This window comes from Theropithecus gelada, chromosome 3 (genome assembly GCF_003255815.1).
Source record: "Theropithecus gelada isolate Dixy chromosome 3, Tgel_1.0, whole genome shotgun sequence".
Lineage (NCBI taxonomy): Eukaryota > Metazoa > Chordata > Mammalia > Primates > Cercopithecidae > Theropithecus > Theropithecus gelada.
The window spans coordinates 70,872,257-70,892,552 of record NC_037670.1 but is presented as its reverse complement, the minus strand read 5'-3'; the positions used below and the strand labels follow the sequence as shown (position 1 = coordinate 70,892,552).

General features: G+C 45.5%; 1 protein-coding gene and 1 pseudogene across 2 annotated transcripts in view; one reads left to right on the top strand and one right to left on the bottom strand.

The window, feature by feature from the left end:
• GLI3 (GLI family zinc finger 3) overlaps window positions 1-20,296 on the bottom strand; it is a 269,528-nt gene that overhangs the window by 132,291 nt on the left and 116,941 nt on the right. The window lies entirely within an intron of this gene.
• LOC112621228 lies at window positions 19,280-19,609 on the top strand (annotated as a pseudogene).

Genomic DNA, 20,296 nt, shown 5'->3' with positions numbered 1-20,296 from the left:
ATTCTCCTGCCTCAGCCTCCTGAGTAGCTGGGACTACAGGCACCCAGCACCATGCCTGGCTAATTTTTGTATTTTTACCAGAGACGAGGTTTCACCATGTTGGCCAGGCTGGTCTCGAACTTCTGACCTCAGGTGATCCACCTGCCTTGGCCTCCCAAACTGCTGGGATTATAGGCGTGAGCAACCGTGCCTGGCTGGGCTCTTGTTTTCAAAAACAGAAGGGGGCCCAGCATGGTGGCTCATGCCTGTAAAAAATATGTTTCTTTTCTAAGTAAGAAACACATATACCCACCACCACTGTCCCCCACATATACGGGTACCACAATAGTAGACAGTAACATCAAATAAAAATGGGGTGGGTAGTGCAGCTGTTCCTATTATACTTAAATTTGGGGTTTCACCCATGCTGTGGTTGTTCTGGACAGGGTCAGATTAAGCAATTTCAGTGCTTATGGTTCTTAAGAATTTGGTAAACCTCAAATGCCAACTGCAATAAATCATACAAGTCTCTATTATAACTATAAATCACTCATGAAATTTAATACTGTCATGAAGAGTAATTAAATGCTAATGTAACAAACTTACAAAAGAAAAAAACAAACACATTAATGGGGAAACTTAAGAGTTAGAGAACACTCCTGTATGGGAGCTTTCAGAAAAATATTTGTCCCCAAAGAATAAAGACTGTTTTCTTATCCAAAGCCAGAGGTCCTCAGGAGGTAAAAATCAGGAAAGGGGCACATTCCCCAAATAAACTCAGGACTGAGCGCTAAAGTCCAACTCCCTTCTTCAGTGCAGAAAAACAATACCAAAAATTGACTTTCATTCTGCATTATCCTATTAAGGAAACAAAGAGAAAGGACATCAAGCAGGAGAGGCCAGCGCCCAAGAAGGGTCTTCGGGTTTAAAGGAAGTTTCAGGAAGGAGTCACGGGAGTTCCCTCAAGGTCACTACCTCCCTTGCACTGCCCGCCCTTCAAATCATTGCTGGGTTGATGCTCAGCTGTTCTTAGCTCTTCAATGATGCTGACTCGTAAAGTTTAGATAGGACAGTTAGAACCAGGAATTCTGTTCTGGGCTGCTTCAGTCCTAACACCTCAGGATTCAGTAAGTAGTTGCTGAATACAGGAACAAGTCAAAACCAATTCACTAGGCCAGGTGCAGTGGCTCACGCCTATAATCCCAGCACTTTCGGAGGCTAAGGCAGGTGGATCACCTGAGGTCAGGAGTTCGAGACCAGACTGGCCAACATGTTGAAATCCTGTCTCTACTAAAAATACAAAAAATTAGGGCATGGTGGTGGGCACCTGTAATCCCACCTACCCAGGAGGCTGAGGCAGGAGAATTGCTTGAACCCAGGAGGCAGACTTTGCGGCGAGCCAAGATTGAGCCACTGCAGCTTCAGCCTGGGTGACAAAGTAAGACTCTATGTCAAAATAAATAAACAAATAAATTGTAAAAAAAAAAAAAAAAAAAAAAAAAAAAAATCACTCTGCAGACCTAAGCAGCACTGCCAGGTCCCAGGCCCCACGGATTCCAAGAGCCTAACAAGCAGGTTGCTCCAAGGAGCCCCAGAGGATAGGAAAGTATGTAGACTGAGGAGTCACAAAGCCACCACAAGCACAACAGCTCAAAAGCATCCCAGGTCCAAAGATAGCACATGAGGGAGCAGTGGGCAGAGGACTAGGTAGGGGAAGTATGAGGGCCAGAGGAACCTCCTCTCCTTGAGAAAAAGCCTTGCTCAGAAAGGTGACCAGGGGTGTGGAGAAAAGACATCACAGACAGGCACAGCCTGCTCAGGGGCAAGGGTGTGCCTGGTGACTCCTAAGCAGCTCAGTGTTGCTTTCCAGCATCAGTCCTCCAACTTGACCTTGCCTCCAAGTTCCTGCAGAGCTTGTTACAATGAAGACTGCTAGGCTCCACCCCAGCAGTTTCTGACTCAGTAGGCCTGGGGTGGGGCCTGAGAATTTGCATTCCTAGTAAGCTCCCAGATGAGGCTGCTGCTGCTGGAGACCCTCCAGGAACCAGTGAAGCGTGCAAGAAGATGAGGCCAGGCCTGTGCAGGGCTCTTATACCATGCCAGAGAGCAAGGAAGGCTCAGCAGGAGACTGGAATGATCAAACACGCCTTTTGGAAGTATTACTTTGGTGGTAACATGGAGAATGAGTTGGAGGGGAATGAAATTAAGGTGGAGAGCAAGAGATGTAAAGACTCAAAAAACCAAGGCAGAGTAGTGGGAATGGAGATGAATGGGGTGGAGGAGGGGCTCTGGGTGAAGTAGAAGGAAAGGATACAGGAGATGGGTGAGAAGAGAAAGGTGGAAGGTGGGCTGACTCTAAGGTTCTGGCCCAGGTGAGTATTAATGATGGTCCAGGGACCAAGGCAGCAACAGAGAAGGAAGCAGGAGAGGACACAAGAGGAGGGAGGAGAAAGCATGGTTCAGCCTGAGATGGATGGGGTTTGAGGTGTCCACCACAGCTAGGCTCCTGATAGATGTCTGGAGGGAGGTAAATCTGGGATTTGAGAGCCACGTCTAGCCTAGAGATGGAGGCGGGAGAGGTGATCACAGGGGTGGATGGTGACATCAGAGTGAGTGAAATCTCCGGGGAAGGTACAGGAAGAGGAAACCTGGAGGGAGGCTGGCAGTTAAGGAATGAGGGGAGGAAGCAGAGTTGTGCAAGGAGGAAATAGAAGAGACACAAGACAACCACCCGTCAGGGGCATCCGAGGGGCCAGAGGGAGGAGGCAGTTTCAGGCAAGATGCACATCTTCCGGAGCCAGGGTGTGTGCACTGCAGGGAGCTGACGGGTGGAGAAGCCAGGGTGAACATTGTGGTGCACTCCGGGATGTTCGGCTGCAAACAGAGAAGACAGGGCAGCAGCTAGAGAAGACCCAAGGCCAGGAGCGCTGTGTGGGTGTTTTGACGCTGTTTATGGGTGGAAGGCACTGGAGCCACTGAAGTGGGGGAAGAATAAAGTGAGAGAGGAGAGTACCGATGGAGTCAGGGTCCCTAGAATCCAGAATAGGACGCAGGTTAGCTCAAACTCGCTTCTCCAGAAATAAAGGAGAGGGATGGGAGAGTACAGGAAGGGGCTGGCTTTAAAGAGTGTCCAGTGTCAAGTAAAGCACCTGATTTGGTCTCACCCCTAAAGAGCAGGCTCACAGGAGAAACTTCAAACTTGGTAGCATTGCTGAGTGAGAGGCCATGGTTTAAAAGGGGAGCAGGGTACAGGGCATTCCTCTTGGCAGTTTCAGCCTGAAGGATGCATTCAAAGCGGTCACACCTTTGATGCCCACTGGCAAGGAGAATTGCTAGGATCCTCCAAGAGTGGTGTTCAGGGTCCCTTCAGACTCCTGACCCTCCACTTTGCCTGCCTTAAGCAGCCACACCCCTCTCTGCCTGGAGAGGGGGAAGGAAGAGAGTCTAGAAGCCAGGTCAGAGCATGGAGAGTAAGCAGCAAGGGCCCAGAGAACTGTGCCATGGAAATCAGCCATGAAACCAGACTCCAGCCAGGGAGCTCCAAAGGCCTGGTGCCACCAAAGATAGGTTATCTCAAAAGACTGTTACCTAAAATTTGGATGTGGTTGTGAGGGTTGGGGAAACACTTGGAGGCTGGGCTGCAGTGGCCAGGCCAAGCCAGGTTTTATAAGTTCGCAGCAGCTGCAGTTGCTCTGCGGCCAGCCTCAGGGATGTTTTTAATAAAAAGCTGTGCTCAGTTTCACCCTCTTCACGTCCCTGAATTCAGTCTCTTTATTTATAGCCCAAGACTAGGCATGCAGTGGGAAATCAGAGGGGCCAGGAAAAGGAGAGGGACAGGAGACAGACAGAGACAGAAAGAGTTAACAGGCAACAGCTTTTAAAGGGTAAAGCGTTTTAGAAACAGAGAATTCACTGGCACTCCCTGCTGCTTTTATTGCTTTCGCTCAACAGCTGGAGAAAATGTTTGATCAAAATATTTGTATTATTGTGTTTAAGTGAAATGACATATGACAGCTCATTATCCCAAACTCAGAATTCCCACAGCATCTGTCACAGCCACCCTATTAGAGACAGTTGCTCCCCCTGGAAGATGGAGGGGCAGGGGGCGGGAGATGTGAGACAGGAAGCAGCAGGCATCAGACCCCAGACAGTCTCAGCCTCACAGGCCCTGGCCCAGGCTCTGGTTAAGCACAGGGGACGTTGCTGGAGGGAGACGCAGGTGATGCCTGGGGCCTACTCCGGGAGCGCGCCTCCTGTGGACACCAGCAGCCCGCCAGGAGCATGGGACCCAGCGGGGGGTCTTGTGTCCAAGGAAATGGCCAGGATCCCCTCTCTTAGATTACTTGGCAAACAGCATTTACTGATCTAAAATTTAACAAAATGTCTCTCTCAAGCTTTTGTCCTTTGAAAGAAGAAAAAATAACTTTTTAAAAATTATCATGCCATTTTCTCTATCCTGAAGTGAGTAAAGGTGTAACTCTGCAGAACTTGGCTTTATAAGCCTACGTTCCTCTCCATGACAACCTTCGAGTAAGGGCCTCAGTTCTGCTCAGGCCATGTCCTTCTTACAACACCCCTAGTGGACAGATGTCAGGTTATATGTTCTATACCAGACATGCCAGGGAGGGAAAATCATCTACCAGCTGCTTCCTGTGTGCCTAGCCCATTTCTGCGAACTTACTGGCCTTATTCAAATCCCATGACAATCCCAGGAGGCATATGATATTATCTCCTCTTTGCGGATCAGGAGATTATGCTCAGAGAGGTTAAGCAATAAGCCCAATGACTCACAGCTGAAAAATGGAAGAGTGAGGACCTAAAGCCACTGCCTTGAGTCCCTAAAGCAGACATACTTTCCACAGCCTGCAGGTGCAACCACAGAGAGAACGAAACGTGAAGAAGAGTGCTCAGTGGCCGTGGGAAGGCAGGAATCAATGTGGATGTACTTGCACATGCCCTCCTCATCACGCGCTGAACAAATCCTCATTCTTAGACCATAGAAAAGTTTGTTTTTATCCCCATCTCCCTGTCTCTGTGTAATGTACTAAAAAGGGATTCACACTAACGGAAAAAGATGCTCTACATCTTAGCCCCATGTCAGTCATTTCCAAAAGAATACCTCAGGAGCCTTCCCTCTTGAAGTTTCTGAGTCCCAATCTCCTCACCTATAGGATCAGGGAGGTGATGTGTTTCTGCTTCATGGGGCTCCTGTTCGATGTACGGCAGTGGGCTCTGAGACAGTTCCCCAGGACAACCTTGTACACACCACTTCATATCGCTGAACATCCATTTTCTCAGGTGTAAAACCTGCCATATCCACCCACTGGTCATTTTAGGAATCCAAACCAAAATAAGATCGTGTTTATAAATGTGCTTTACAAGCTGGAAAGTGTTGTGTCAATTTAGGCTATCTTCCACCCTATCATTTGGGACTACCATGATACCTCATTTCTAGCAAGGTTTTTAACCCCAATTATAAATGTCCCTTATTCCCCAATGGGTCAGATTGTTCAGATACTCCAAGAAAAATCCGAAATAAAATGGGCCCAATATAGAACTGTCTTTATCCTGCTTGGTTACAGAGATGATGGGTCGCAAATATCACAACTCAATTCCTATTTATTCTCTCAAAGTGTTTTGAGGCTGAAATACATAAGCTTGGGTGGATAGAAGAGGGGCCCCTTGTGGGTGGTCCTGGGACTTTAACAGTGGGACATCCAAAAGGAAGAGCTGTCACCATTCATCCAGGCACACATCTGCCCTGAGAGTGGCTCTATCCCCTGCCTGCTCCCCCGTGCCAAGGAGAGGGTGGTGATTTCAAGGAGTACAGTTTACCAAGGCTGAGCGAGTTCTGCCCAGGGACTTCACGCTCCGCCCTCTTCCCCACTATCCACATAGGGATCCTTGGACACGCCATTTTCAGAGCAACCAGTTGCTACATTGATAGTAACTTGACGTGTTTGATCAGCTAAAGGCCAAAACTTTGGGTTAGGAAATACAAAGGCAAACCAAGGTTTCACATTCTCCCAATAATGCTCACTTTGAGTGATTACTTCCTTTGAATTCAACACCATCTCCCACACACGTTGTTTTTATAATTGAAAAGCAATCCACCAACCAACCAATGACTCATTCAATAAATACATGAAATAATTGGAATAGAGCATACTTAACAGTTTTTTTTAGTTAACAGTGAACATATTTGTTATTTACTAGATTTGTTTTTTTCTGTAACTTCAAATTTTTGTGCAATGAACATATTATATTTATTTATTTTTAGAGATGTTTAGTTAGTTATTTTTAGAGACAGGGTCTCGCTCTGTTGCCCAGGCTGGAGTGCAGAGGTGCAATCACAGCTCACTGCAGCTGCCACCTCCTGAACTCAAGTGATTCTCCTGAGTAGATGGGATGACAGGCCCTCACTACACCTCACTAATTAAAAATAATTATTTGTAGAGACAGGGTCTTGCTATGTTGTCCAGGCTGGTCCCGTACTTCTGGCCTCAAGTGATCCTCCCACACTGGCCTCCCAAAGTGCTGGGATTACAGGCATGAGCCACTGCATCTGGCCATGATATTTTAAGACAAAACATACTTTCAAAACAGTCTGACATTCTAGAAGCCTCTGTGACAGCATGCACATGCCAAAGTATTTTCTCTCCATGAGAATCATGGGCACGTTAGTGCCAATCCACTCTCTCTGCAACCAGCATCAACATGTCTTTGTAATGAAGAACTGCTCATCGGATGATGTGTTTATAAAGTCTGTGTCATCCTCATCAAGTCTAAACATAGGCAGCTTTCTCATAGTAAGTGGGTAGTTAACATGCCAAGTCAATCAACACCAGTGTCTCCCACTCCCAACCCCAGTGTTTTCTCACAGAGCTGAAAACAAAGACTTGGGAGCTTCCCGGTGCAGCCAAAGCACAGACAAAGGGACGGTGACTATGAGAGTCCAGCGGCATATGGCCACCTTCCATACTGTGGAAGCAGGAAGCCACAACTGCCTGGTGCAGCGGGTTAACCTGTGTCCCCTTAAAAGATACGTTGAAGCCCTCGCATCTGGTATGTGTAAATGTGGCCATATTTGGAAATAGGGTCTTTGCAGAAGTAATCAGGTTAGATGAGGTCATTAGGATGGGCCCTAAATCAACACTGCTAGTGTCTTTATAAGAGGGGATCTGTGGCTGGGCATGGTAGCTCACACCAGTAATCCGAGCACTTCGGGAGGCCAAGATAGGCAGATCACTTGAGCTCAGGAGTTTGAGACTAATCTGCGCATCATGGTAAAACTCTGTCTCTACAAACATAAAAAAAAAAAAAAAGCCACGTGTGGTGGTGCACGTCTGTAGTCCCACCTACTTGGGAGGCTGAGGTGCCAGGATCACTTGAAGCCAGGAGGCGAAGGTTTCAGTGAGCTGAGATTGCATCACTGCACTCCAGCCTGGGTGACACAGCAAGACTCTCTTTCAAAAAAAAAAAAAAAAAAAAAAAAAAGAAGAGGGGGTTTATACACAGACACACCACCATCGAAGAGAGGCAGAGAGTGATGCTGCCATGAGGCAAGAATTGCCTGGGGCTTCCAGAGGCTGGAAGAGGCAAAGGATCCTCCCCTAAGATTTCGGAGGGACGACAGCCCTACCAACACCTTGATTTTGGACTTTCAACTTCCAGAACTGACAGATAATAAATTTCTGTTGCTTTGAGCCCCCAGTCTGTGGTACCTTGTTCTGGCAGTGTTAGCAAACATACATACCTGGGTTTCCTTACAATTTTGTTGTAGGAAGGCCATCCTACATCAGTGACTTTTGAAGAGTCTACATTCTCTTCTCCTGTGAGTAGGAGTAGCAGTAAATATTGACAAGAAACAAAGAACCTAACAACCCTCAGAAGAGCTGAGAAGAGGAAAGCATGTGCAGTATGCCCATAGTCATTTTTTGGCTGTGAAGCATCTATTCCTTCTTCCCACAGAATTCTGATTTCCTTTTCAGAGTTAACTTCTCTCCTACTGTATTTAGGTGTTGGGATGATAAATCAAAAATCCAAGACTGGCGCTGTGGCTCCTGCCTGTAATCCCAGCACTTTGGGAGGCTGAGCTGGGAGAACTGCTTGAGTCCAAGAGTTCGAGACCACCCTGGACAACATGTCAAGACCTGGTCTCTACAATTTTTTTTTAATTAGCCAGGTATGGTGGCATACGCCTGCAGTTACAGCTACTCATGAGGCTGAGGCAGGAGGATTGCTTGAGCTCGGGAGGTGGAGGCTGCAGTGAGCCATGTTGGCACCACTGCATTCCAGCCTGGGCAACAAAGCAAGACCCTGTCTCAATTTTAAAAAAAATCCATGAGCCTCACTGCCCAAGACAGGCAGGGTACCTGGCTCTGATAGCAGACGGCCTCTGCTGAGAGCCTGAGTCCTGAGCCTGAGTCGGGGGAAGGAGAAGCAGTTAGAACTCATTCCCCCGGGTAGACTCTCACGCCTGCTTCCTGTGCCTCTACAGCACCTGCTTCTGGAGACTTTCCGACAATTCTAAGTGTCCGATGTCATCCCAGCAATTCCTGTTGGTGCAAGGGTTGGAATCAGTTTCTGTTGCATGTAACCCAATACCCCTGGCTGATGCAGGAGGAAAACCTCAACAGCCCAGTCACCAAGCAGCTGTACAGGCTGGGTGTGCACTTAACCTCCTGGGGGCTTCAGTGCCTCATCAGGCAAGTTACACCAAATCTCTTCCCATGCCGAGGATTAGAATATTTATTATTCTAAATGTTTCTGCTATAAGACGTAAATTATCTAAGGCTCAGGCATGGTGAGCTGAACTGCAAGTGAACAGCAATCCTGCTCCGGCTTGTCCATAAGTCAAGCAGGGGCATTTGAAACTTTTGTCTTTAACAACCCCCTGAATTCAAGGATATGGGGGTGCCATCTCAGTTTGCCAGTCACACTGGTGCAGAAATGCCTAATTGTGGTGTATTATAACATACAGCAAACTCAAAACTTAAGAGGCTTTGAACTCCATGCTGCAGATAGATGCTGAGTTAGTCACAATTTACCTTCCACGTAGCCGGTGAAAATAGTGAACATGTACTAACTCGCGCTTTTGGAGGGTACAGAATCTGGAATCTGTTTAACTGGGTGGCTCTGGCTGAGGATCTCCCAGGAGGCTGCAGTCACCTCAAGGCCTGACTGGGGAAGGGTGTGTTTCCAGGCTTGGCTCCTCCCCATACAGCCTCTCCACTAGCTGAGTGTCCTCATGGCATGGCCACTGTCGACCCCAGACTGAGGGATTCAAGAGGGAGGGCAAGAGAGCCACCTGAGGCACAGTCCTTTTATAACCTAATTGTAGAAGTGCCATCCCATCACTTCACTTGAAGTAAGTAGTTAAGGGAAGAGGAAGGAAGTCGCACCTCCTGAGGGCAAGAGTATCAAAAACTTGTACACATGGCCTTAAACCCCCAACAGTGCCATAAATAGCTGAACTTTTCATTCAGTTTCCAATTTATACAGTGATATGATTCAAAGATCACATGTATCTTACTTGAAAAAAAAAAAAAAAAAGCAGGACTAGGAAGCAAAAGACTGTGACTTTGATTCAAGTTCTGAAAGCAGCTCACTATAATTGGGGAACCAAGATAACTGATTCCCCAAGATACTTAGGGAACCTCTCTGCAACAGTTTTTCCAGCTATTATACTTTGGCCAAGTGCTATGCTTGACACACATGACCTCATCCAGTCCTTTTCACATTCCAGTGATGTAGATACCGGAATCCTCATTTCTCAGCTGCGAACACTGAGGCAGAAAGAGATTAAATCACCTATCCAAGAGAACCCAAGATTACCCAAGATCATGAGTCAGGATGGGGCCCTAAATCTGTCTCTCAAGCTTCAGATGTAGACTGGCATGTGAAGAGGCTCAGAGAAAGATTAAAAGGTAGAAATAAAAGTGCTACAATCTGATCATGCATTACCATGAACCATAAATAATAACAGAGTTAATAAAAGAAGTGAGAACAATAGTAATGATGGCACCGATGACGATGTTAGGCATGCGTGTATCACGTGAGGGGCCGGCTGACTTTCTAGTACTCACTGTGCGTCTTTCCTTGACTGTTCACTGTATCTGTGAGGACGATGTGTTTTCTTTGGTGCCCTGTACAACAAGTATATGAGCATACTTATGGGCTCCACTTGAAGAGGATGAAAGCATTGAATAATAAGATGGTGCCTGACAGACCACTAGTTAAGAACCTACCATCTTCAGTAAAATCCTGAACTTAACTTCTCCAAAAGTCAACATTAGTCTAAATCAAAGATGCTGTCAGAAAAGAAGATAATGCATCACATAAAACCTACCTATACATACTGCATACCCAACATCCTTCAGTATCCAACCAAAACGCCCCCTTCTGTGAAGACGCCCTGACATCTGCACCCTCCAGCCTTGTTCACACATCCGCTCTAGCACTTCCCATCTCCACAGTGGGTAAACAGGCGGGGCGGGAAAAACGTCTTACTAATCTTTGAGTCCCATAAACACAGCGAGGAATCTGGATTAAAGTAGGCATTTCCAAATATTTACTCAATCAATGAACCACTCTTGAGATTACTATGTGTAATGGGTGTGAGATTATGAAATCATCATTTAATAAACACACATTTCTGAGATTCAAACTCCCGCCTTAAAAAGGTTTAAAGATGGATTGATTCAGGAAAACATTTAAAGTTACAACATTGCTATAGACTGAATGCATTCTTCTAAAATTCACATATTGAACTCTAACCCCCATGTAATGGTATTTGGTAGTATGGCATCTGGAGGTGATCATAAGGGTGGAGCCCTCATGAATGGGGTTCCTTATAAAGAGTCCCCAGAGAACTTACTGGCCGTTCCACCACGTGAGGACACAGTGAGACGAAGGCCATCTATGAACCAGAAGACAGGTCCTCATCAGACAACAAATCTGCTGGCACCTTGATCTGAGACTTCTCAGTCTCCAGAACTGTGAGAAATAAATTTCTGTTGTTTATAAGCCACACCATTTACGGTATTTTGTTACAGCAGCCTGAACAGATTAAGACTGTGATATTGCCAGGAACTTTGATAATTATTATCTGAATTTATCCAAAGAAACACTGTGAAATTGTCTTCATTTTACAGGAGAGGAAACTGGGGTTTAAACAGAATACATAATCTGCCCTGGGTCCTTCATGGCCAGTCCTGAAGCCGTGTGTTTCTAACTCCTGGTCTGACATGTGCCTGCCACTGAATTCAAGTGGGCAAATTCAGGAAGGCACACTGAACTCAGCTTGATGTGGACTGATAATCAGGTACTAAATGGTTGTTTCTTGTTTTTCTGTTTCGTAATTTATACCCAGATTTGGAAAGATTTGGAAGCAGATTATATCTTTATCACCCAAAGTATGTTTTCAGAAAGAATCTTGTTTCTGAGAAGCATAGTTTCAAATATTTATAAAAATTACTCTAAATAAAAGCAAAACTCCATGAAAAAGAAAATGCACTGGCATAGAGAGAAAAGCAAGAAGAGAAAGGAAGAGGAAAATGAGAGACGGGGAGATAGGATGACGCAGTGGGGAAGGAGAAAGAAAATCAGGGAAAGATTTAAAAAGAAGATAATATGTGCTTAAGTTAATTACAGATGATAGAAAATCTTTTCAGGAAATGTACATCTGAATTTAAAAACAGCATTCTTTAGTTCCACTTCATCAAGCAAACAGCAGAATCTGCAAGGTGTGAATCCTCCCACTTAAGCCTGGGCCTTAATAGACTGCGTGTGTCCAGCGCTAGCCTCAGGGGAGCCAGCTCTCCATACACATCTGTTGAATGGAAATCAATTTTCCTCAAGCAAAGAGGCAGCTCTGCCTCTCGTAAATGAGCACCTCCACGTCTGCATTCACATAAGACTGATTTTAATGAGCGGGGTGTGAGGTCACGCCCCATGTACATCCGCTCATCCAAGGGGCCCAGACACCCCACCAGGAAATCAAATTTCTCAGTACATACCTCAATGTTGAACCTTCCTTTTAGCCCCTAAAGGTTTCTCTCACCCTTTTTGCATTTGGTTTTTGGCCAAGTAGGCTGGAAAGTATAAAAGCCAAAAGAGGCAGGGGTGGAGCAGCCGGGCAAGCAGGAAGAAGCATGTGTTTTCTGGCCTCCAACTCCCCAGCTGTTCCAGCATGTTCCGTCATTGGGCAGCCTGTCCTCACCGTCCCACAGGCATCCTCATGCAGCCTGCAGTTTCCATGCTGCTCACTGTAAATGTCTGATATCTGCACATCCTCTGAGAGCACAGCCCAGAGGCTGAGCATGCTCACAGACACCCTCTCAGCACCTGGGCCTCAGAACTGTGTGGTCCCCAGTGTAAGGCCTCAGGATCCAATGCCCACCCCACTTGCTCCTGCAGAAATCTAGGCTGCAAGGTGCTCCTAAATCTCTGTGTCCCTCCAGCTGCAACAGGAACCCTAGTCACAACAAGTCTTATGGCTACATGAGCAAGGATAGGCTCCTGGCCAAGGCATCTGGTATCTTCCTGCCCAGGTAAGGTGGGCCTCCCTGGTGGGCTCTGTATTTGTTTTGCTGCTGGACAGAAGAGCTCCTTCTTTTAGAATCATTTGCAGCAGCGGCCTCTACCTAGTGATTGGAAATCTGTAATTATGTCGAATAAATAGACACAAAATGAGAACAAGAAGGACTGAAGTGATGAATATTTCATACACTAAAGTTACTCGTTTTAAAAGAATGTCCTGTGCTCAATAATCTGTTCTTCCTACTTCGTGGTGTGAAAACAGCCTTTGTGTTGTGAACTGATAATGACAGCAGAGAATGCTCTGGGAATTGTTTGCTGTTTTCCAGTGTCCCAACTTACCCCAGCCCTGCCATGCCCATATTTGGACAAACATCTGGTATCCCTATGTGGGCATCTGCCCCACAGTATTTTGGGTTTTTTTTTGTCGGGGGCAGTGCAGATTGTTTTTCCATGTCTTACTGCCAAAAAATGTGGGAACTACTGATTTGTAGTAATTAAAGACTGTGAAGATTTCCAAACAGAGAGATGAAACACAAAAGTGTGTCAGGTGTGGTGGCTCATGCCTGTAATCCTAGCACTATGGGAGGCCGAGGCCGGCGAACTGCTTGAGCCTGGGAGTTAGAGACCAGCCTGGGCAACACAGCAAGACCCCGTCTCTGCAGCAAACAAACAAACAAAAAAAATTAGCCAGGTGTGAAAGTGCAAGTTTGTAGTCCCAGCTACTCAGGAGGCTGAGGTGGAAGGATCCCTTAAGCTCGGGAGGGCAGGGCTGCGTGAGCGGAGACCATACCACTGCATTCCAGCCTGGGCCACAGTGACCCTGTCTCAAAGGGAAAACAAACAAACAAAACACAGAAACACAGAAGCATCAGGGTAGCTAAAAAGAAACGGCACCAACTCATGAACTCGCACAGAAGCACACAGTGTATTAAACTCAGGCGACTGACGGTATTTGGGCATAGTAAACAGGTCGCAGAACAACAGTCACAGGGCTGACACCAAAGGCAGGGGACAGCGAGAGTTCTGCTCTTGCTGCCTGAGAATGGCACTGAGGGCAGGGGATGCAGAGGGGCCAGAGAACAGAGCAGGAGCTGGCAGATGAGAAAAGTGGAGGGAAGGTGGCTGTCTTCCAGGGTTTTTGTGAATGGATGGGTTGGGAGTATTTCTTCCACATTCCAGAGGAGGGAGGAACAGTGACAAGGCTGGAGGGTGGACAGAGGCTTAAGGAATCTGTCTCTGGGGACACTTCACAAATGCACAGCAACCTTTGCATCTCTTCACCCCTGCTCAAAGAACTGCTACCTGGTATCAGCAATGCGAGCTGGTTTGTTTCCATTTTGTTTACTGTTGTTGTTGTTTTAAAAAATAACCAACCTTGCCGGTGGTGTGCTGGATTCTTTAAACTTTTTCCTCTTCACTGGCACACTCACAAGTTTGTTTAATGTAAGTCTGGGAGCCCACAGGGGTTTTATGTGCCTCACATTCATAAATCCTCAGCTGCTTTTCAACCAAATTGATTGCCCCTGAGGATTGAGGGTGAATGGAAGAGTCAAAAGGCATCTCCTGGGCTAGAAGGAGAATGCACATAGTTGTGTGCACACAATGCCAAATATCCAAATTAAAAGTGAAAACTTGAGCAAATCCTCCAGATGCTTCCAAGGACCTGAATATTCGGTGAGTCGGCAGAAATATGTGGATGCTTAATGGAACTTCGCACCGTTAGTAGCAATAGTTAGCACTGTGTTTGTACAGCCCACCAAGGAATTCACAGATGTGTCTAGACTTAACTTTGTCAATCCTGATAAACTAAAAATGATATGTTATGCCTCCCTCTAGAGTCATGACCAGCATCTTCAGATTAGACTAGGATCATCTAATCTAACAGATTAGAAAACTATGCCTCTTCTGGGGAGACCCAGCCCCTCCGGCACTCAGCTTGGTGAGCTGACGGCGTCTTTCTGCAAACTGGAAAGATAGACTCTTCCTCTGGGTAGCCTGGTGAGCAGAGTATGTGTTCCAGTTCAGCCCCTTATTTCAGTCCTTTGTGCAGTAAACAGCCAGCACAACTGTACACAGACACCCTGCCTCCCTCTACAGTGTCCAAACACAACTACACTAGAAGTCTGACTGTTTCAAAGTAAGAGGATAGGAAATAATACATGATTAAGACTTCTTTAGCATGAACTGCACACACAATTAGGTTCCACAATTACAGAGGGAAAAAGAAAGGGAAAGGGAAAGAGTGAAACTGCCCTAAAATGCTTTACCTTAGCATAATAAAACTGTGGGATTTCAGAGCTGGAAGCCATCTTTAAAATGATCTACTTATCTATTGCAACCATCCCTTGCAAGAATCCTTTGCATGACATCCCCATTCCACCCTCCACCAGCAGTCATCCAGCCTAACCTGAAACACCCACCCCCACCCTGTCTCTGAGAACTGGAGGTCTGAAGCCATCACCCTCCTTTCACATTGCTCTGTGCACAAGAAATCCTGTCCCCCCGCACCCCGCCACACTGGCCTCCCTCTGACTTTTGCCCAGCCTATCAATTCGTCTTAGCGCTGCATTCTGACGCCACCTACATTAAGAGTAATTGCTTTTCCATGCGATAGCTCTTTAAGTATCGGTAGACAATTAACCATGGCCCCCTACAATCTTTTGTTTCCCCAGCTAAATAAAGGCACCTTGCCTTTATTTAATCCAACTCCTCCTACAAAACCAAGTTAACTGCCAGCATCCATGAACAAATCTGCGGTTCATCACAGTCACTACAGGGCAGCCAAGAGCTGGATCAAGACAGACTTTGCTTTCACTGAGAGGCAACCCCATGTTTTGGAAAGTAGAATTCCTGGAAGTCTGGCACCTCGGGAAATTTAAGGACCACACAAACCCCATGGGCTGTAATAAGATATTGCTGATGTTTTGGCTGATACGCACCAGAAAGCCCTGGGAGGAAAGCGGCCTAGAGACTGTAATGAATGAAAGCGTAATGTCCTGTACTTGAAGCCACACAATTAGAAAGTGAGAGGACTACAGAAAAACCAGCGGGGCACTGGCATTTTCCAGGTGAGCATTCGGAGCTGACAGTGAAAATAACGAATGAAACACAGCAGGGCAGAAGCGGACTTTATTCGGAAAACCTTGTCTCCTGGAACTGAAGCTAACCTCTGGGACAAGAGGTTTCAGAACAATGAAGAATCAACAAATCAGATGAAGAGATGCCTACTGACAAAGACAGACAAATTCCATACCCTGGAATTGGACATCTTCCTGGCGGAGGGAAACAGCCTGCTCTAAAATGGGTACAATCAGCAGTAGTTATGAACATCGGCTTTTCCACTTGCAAAAGATTTTAACTTTGCCTGACAGGAAGGAACACTGACCAAGAAAACAGTAAGTTACAGATTACTTTGCTACAAGATGCTGGCTATACCTCTTTTGGATACTATATATATATATATATATAAAATCAAGCATTATTTTTCTGTGAAAGGAATTAAATGTCAGGAATATGCATATCTTTCTTATATAAGGCTTTGTTTTATTATAACAGCAAGAATCATGACTGATGCCTGAAGGCAGCCACAGATATTGCCAAGGAAAAATGGGGTAGTAAGTGGAAGAATCTCACCAAAAATTCTATGTAACAAAAAGACAGAGGAACCAAACTCTGTCTTATTCCTTTCTTCAAGTGTTTCCAAAGTTTACTGTTAGTATCTCCATACGAATAAATTAATTTTCAGTTTTATAGTAGAATTCAACTTTAAAAATTCCTTTCATAACCAACTTTTCTAAAAATCTAGCATAGGATACCCAAATAAAGGCGCATCTCCATTCATTCATATTTTCCTTCATTCATTCATTCATTCAAACTTCAACAGCTACCGATTGGTTGGATATCTATCATGTGTGTGCATCATGCTAGGCATTCAAGAGGCAGTGTCAGCAGCACAGGCGAGGGAAGTGGGCATTCGTTATTTCCACAAAATCACCTACTTTAAAACCATGTTAAGTCCAAGAAAGGACAAGACATGGTGTGAAGTGAAAGCCATAATAAACCAGGTAATTCAGAACAGAGGTCAAAAACACATACCCTGCACAGCATCTACAAAACACGGGAAGCCAACACTTGGTTTTGTGAATACCACAGTGTTGCAATTATCTTAAGCTGTTTTTAAGCTGTTTCCAAAATATTATTTTTAATTAAGGTAGAGCATATACTAACTTTAAATGACAGAGAGAAAAGGAGGGATTGGCAATTAAATGAATAAATAATGGAACTGACACATTTTGTTTCTTTTAGTAAATGGGTTCCTGAAAAGCAACATCAACTTATTCAGTGATTGTTTGCCCCGAGGACAGTAGATACGCAGCGCAAAATGGCTCCCAGCTCTGGTGGGTGGCAAATGAGCCTGTGGTGGCTTGGGAACGACAAGAGTCCAGAACAGCGTGAGCTTTGGAAACCAGTCAAACTCAGATTTGAATCTCACCTCTACCACTAGAGATGGAAACTCTGGAAGGCTATTCATCTTCTGCAAGTCTCAGTCTTCTTCTATAATTATCACCATAGTAGGAAAAGCAGTATTAAAGATTATTAAGGACTTACTACAGGGTTGGCTGAAATAAATAATAAGTAAATAACAACTTGCATAGCCTATCAACCCTTATCCACACTCTTTTGCCAGAAAGTCTCCTGCCAGGAGTGAGACTGGACTGAGGCCGAAAACAAGGGGCAAGGCATACATGCAGAGTGCTGGAACCAGATGTGGGTACCAGCGAACCATAGCACAAGATCTGCTCAGGTGAGGCAAGTTCAGCAGTGTGAGAGAGTTCTCATAGGTGACAAGTTGCAAGGTAGCTCAAGGGGTCCTATCAAGACGTCTGGACGGTGTTGTCGATGAGGAGCTATGGTCTGAGCAGGTAGGTAATCCTGGGAGCATTTCAAGAAGATTAACAAGGCAGCAGCGTGAAGGACAGACTGGAGAACAGAAAGTCTGAAGGCCATTACCATAGTCCAGACATGAACAGCACACCAGGAATAGGATGGAGGCAATGCGCCAACGGCAGGAGAGCAGTCCTGAGGAAGGTAGAAAATGTTTCGAATAGCCAATATCAGGTGCATGAGACACGGCAACAAGAAATAAAGTTCTAGAGCACCTAAGCTTCCCTGAAGCTAAGCACCTTTTCTACCAGCTAGCTCACCCAGCTCTGCTCTTTCCTCCGCTCGCTCTCTTTAGTCCAGGAAAAGGAGCACAGAGACCAGGTGGGATGGCTTAGGTTTGCACAGTCTGTGACATGATCATGAGCATTGCGGGTAAGCTGAAAAACACTAGATGACCCATTGTGGGCGGTGCACTGGTATGGGGAATGTTAAAGCAAGATCCAGAAAGTGGCCACCCTAGCACTTAGCTCCAGGGTGTAAAGCCCTGGACATCCAGGAAACAGGAGCCCGAGAAAAGGAATAAAAGAAAATGGAACCAATAAAGACAGACACAGAGCTTGTGAAGGACAAAAAAAATGTGCCAGATGCTGAAGACTCCCACAAACAATGACGGGGGAGATTTTATGCCACTATTCACTGCATGACAGGAATTTCATTTGCAGTCTATGATAATATCATGGACTCTTTCTGGAAACTAACCCTTTTTCTCCAAATGCATTATGCCTCACTGTGCATATCTGGGCCCCAGAAGACTGTGCCCACTGTTATTATAAGCAGGAAGCCAGCCAAGTATCTTCAGTTGTCGAGGAACAAGATTTGGACTCAACTGTTCGGTGACCTACTTAGCTTCATTTGGTTATATGACCACAGAATACAGTTCTATGGTTATGGGAGCAAAAACACAGTTAGATAGAATGAATAAGATCTAGTATTTGATAGCAAAACAGGGTGACTAAAGTGAACAATAACTTATTATATATTTTAAATAATGAAAAGGGTGGAATCAGAATGTTCCTAACACACTAATACTTGAGATGGATACCTCAATTACCCTGATGTGATTATTACATATTGTATGCTTGTAGCAAAACATCACTTGTATTTCATAAATATATATACCTATTATGTACCCATAATAATTAACATTAAATTTTTTAAATTAAATGTAATATACTTCTAATCCCAACCAGCATTCTTTCAACTAATAACTATAAGGATGCCTGACATTTACTGAATGTCAGAAGAATCTATGGGCTAGAAACGTGTTCTCCCTATGAAGAAGGTACTGTTACCATCACTGTAGAGGTGCATATCTGGGCACCAGGAGACTGTGCCCACATGAGATCATGCATCCCAGCCTGGCCAAGAGAGAAGAGACATTCAGTTAAAAATAATAATAATAAATAGGGCCGGGTGCAGTGGCTCACATTTGTAATCCCAGCACTTTGGAAGGCTGAGGCAGGCGGATCACCTGAGGTCAGGAGTTCAAGACCAGCCTGGCCAACATAGTGAAATCCCATCTCTACTAAAAATACAAAAATTAGCCGAGCGTGGTGGCAGGAGCCTGTAATCCCAGCTACTCACTCAGGAGGCTGAGGAAGAAGAATTGCTTGAACCTGGAAGGTGGAGGCTGCAGTGAGTCGAGATCATAACACTGCACTCCAGCCTGGGTGACAGAGTGAGACGCTGTCTCAAAAATAAATCAATAAAACCCAAGGAATGCTAGGGATGACCATATGATGTCTGCATCTCTGGTGAGTAAGAAATACAGAAGTGTGGAGCAGTGTGAAGAAGAGGCGAGAACGACCCCCCGACCAACCAAAGCCTGCACACCACCGCATCCTATGCCCAGCGCCTATGACCCGCCGCTGTTGCTGCCACCATGCCCAAGAGAAAGGCTGAAGGGGATGCTAAAGGAGATAAAGCCAAGGTGCAGGACGAACCACAGAGAAGATCCGTGAGGTTGTCTGCTAAACCTGCTCCTCCAAAGCCAGAGCCCAAACCTAAAAAGGCCCCCGAGAAGGTACCCAAAGGGAAAAAGGGAAAAGCTGATGCTCGTAAGGAGGGGAATAACCCTACAGAAAATGGAGTTGCCAATAAAGACCAGGCCCAGAAAGCTGAAGGTGCTGGAGATGCCAAATGAAGTGTCTGCATTTTTGTTAACTGTGTACTTCTGACGACTGTACAGTTTGAAATACTGTTTTTTATCAAGTTTTATAAAAATGCAGAATTTTGTTTTACTTTTTTTTAAGCTATGTTGTTAGCACACAGAACACTTCATTGTTTTTGGAGGACAGGACATATGTCCCTAATAGAATGTCTCTGAAGCTGCACAGAGGTGGGGAAAACACCTTTCCCTTTCCCTTCTAGTTCGGAGAGATTTCCCATTGGCTCCCAGGAGAAGAGATTCCCTGACCTTGACACACACGTCCACCTTGACATAAAAACCTTGTGGGAGGGAAAAACAAATTGTTTTTATGTCCTTTTCTCCCTTTCCACCTTTCAGCATAGGCTTAACTCCCTTAAAGCCAGACATCTGTTGGGACATGATCCCCAGCCACTGGTTACCAGTATGTCACACAATCTGGACTTTCCAGTGATGGCACTGACACGGCACCCCTCAAAGAGCAAAGGTTCCATTTCTAGATTGTGGATCTTCAGATACATTCTGCCATTTTCATTCCACTTCCTGAAAGTCAGGGTCGGCTTGTGAAAAGTTGTTAAAACAACATGCTAAGTGCAAAATGTCAACTCTAAACTTCCCCTGTTCAGAGCATCAGATGAAGACTTACTGGGTTTTATCATGGCTTTCTGATTATTGGTAGTCCAA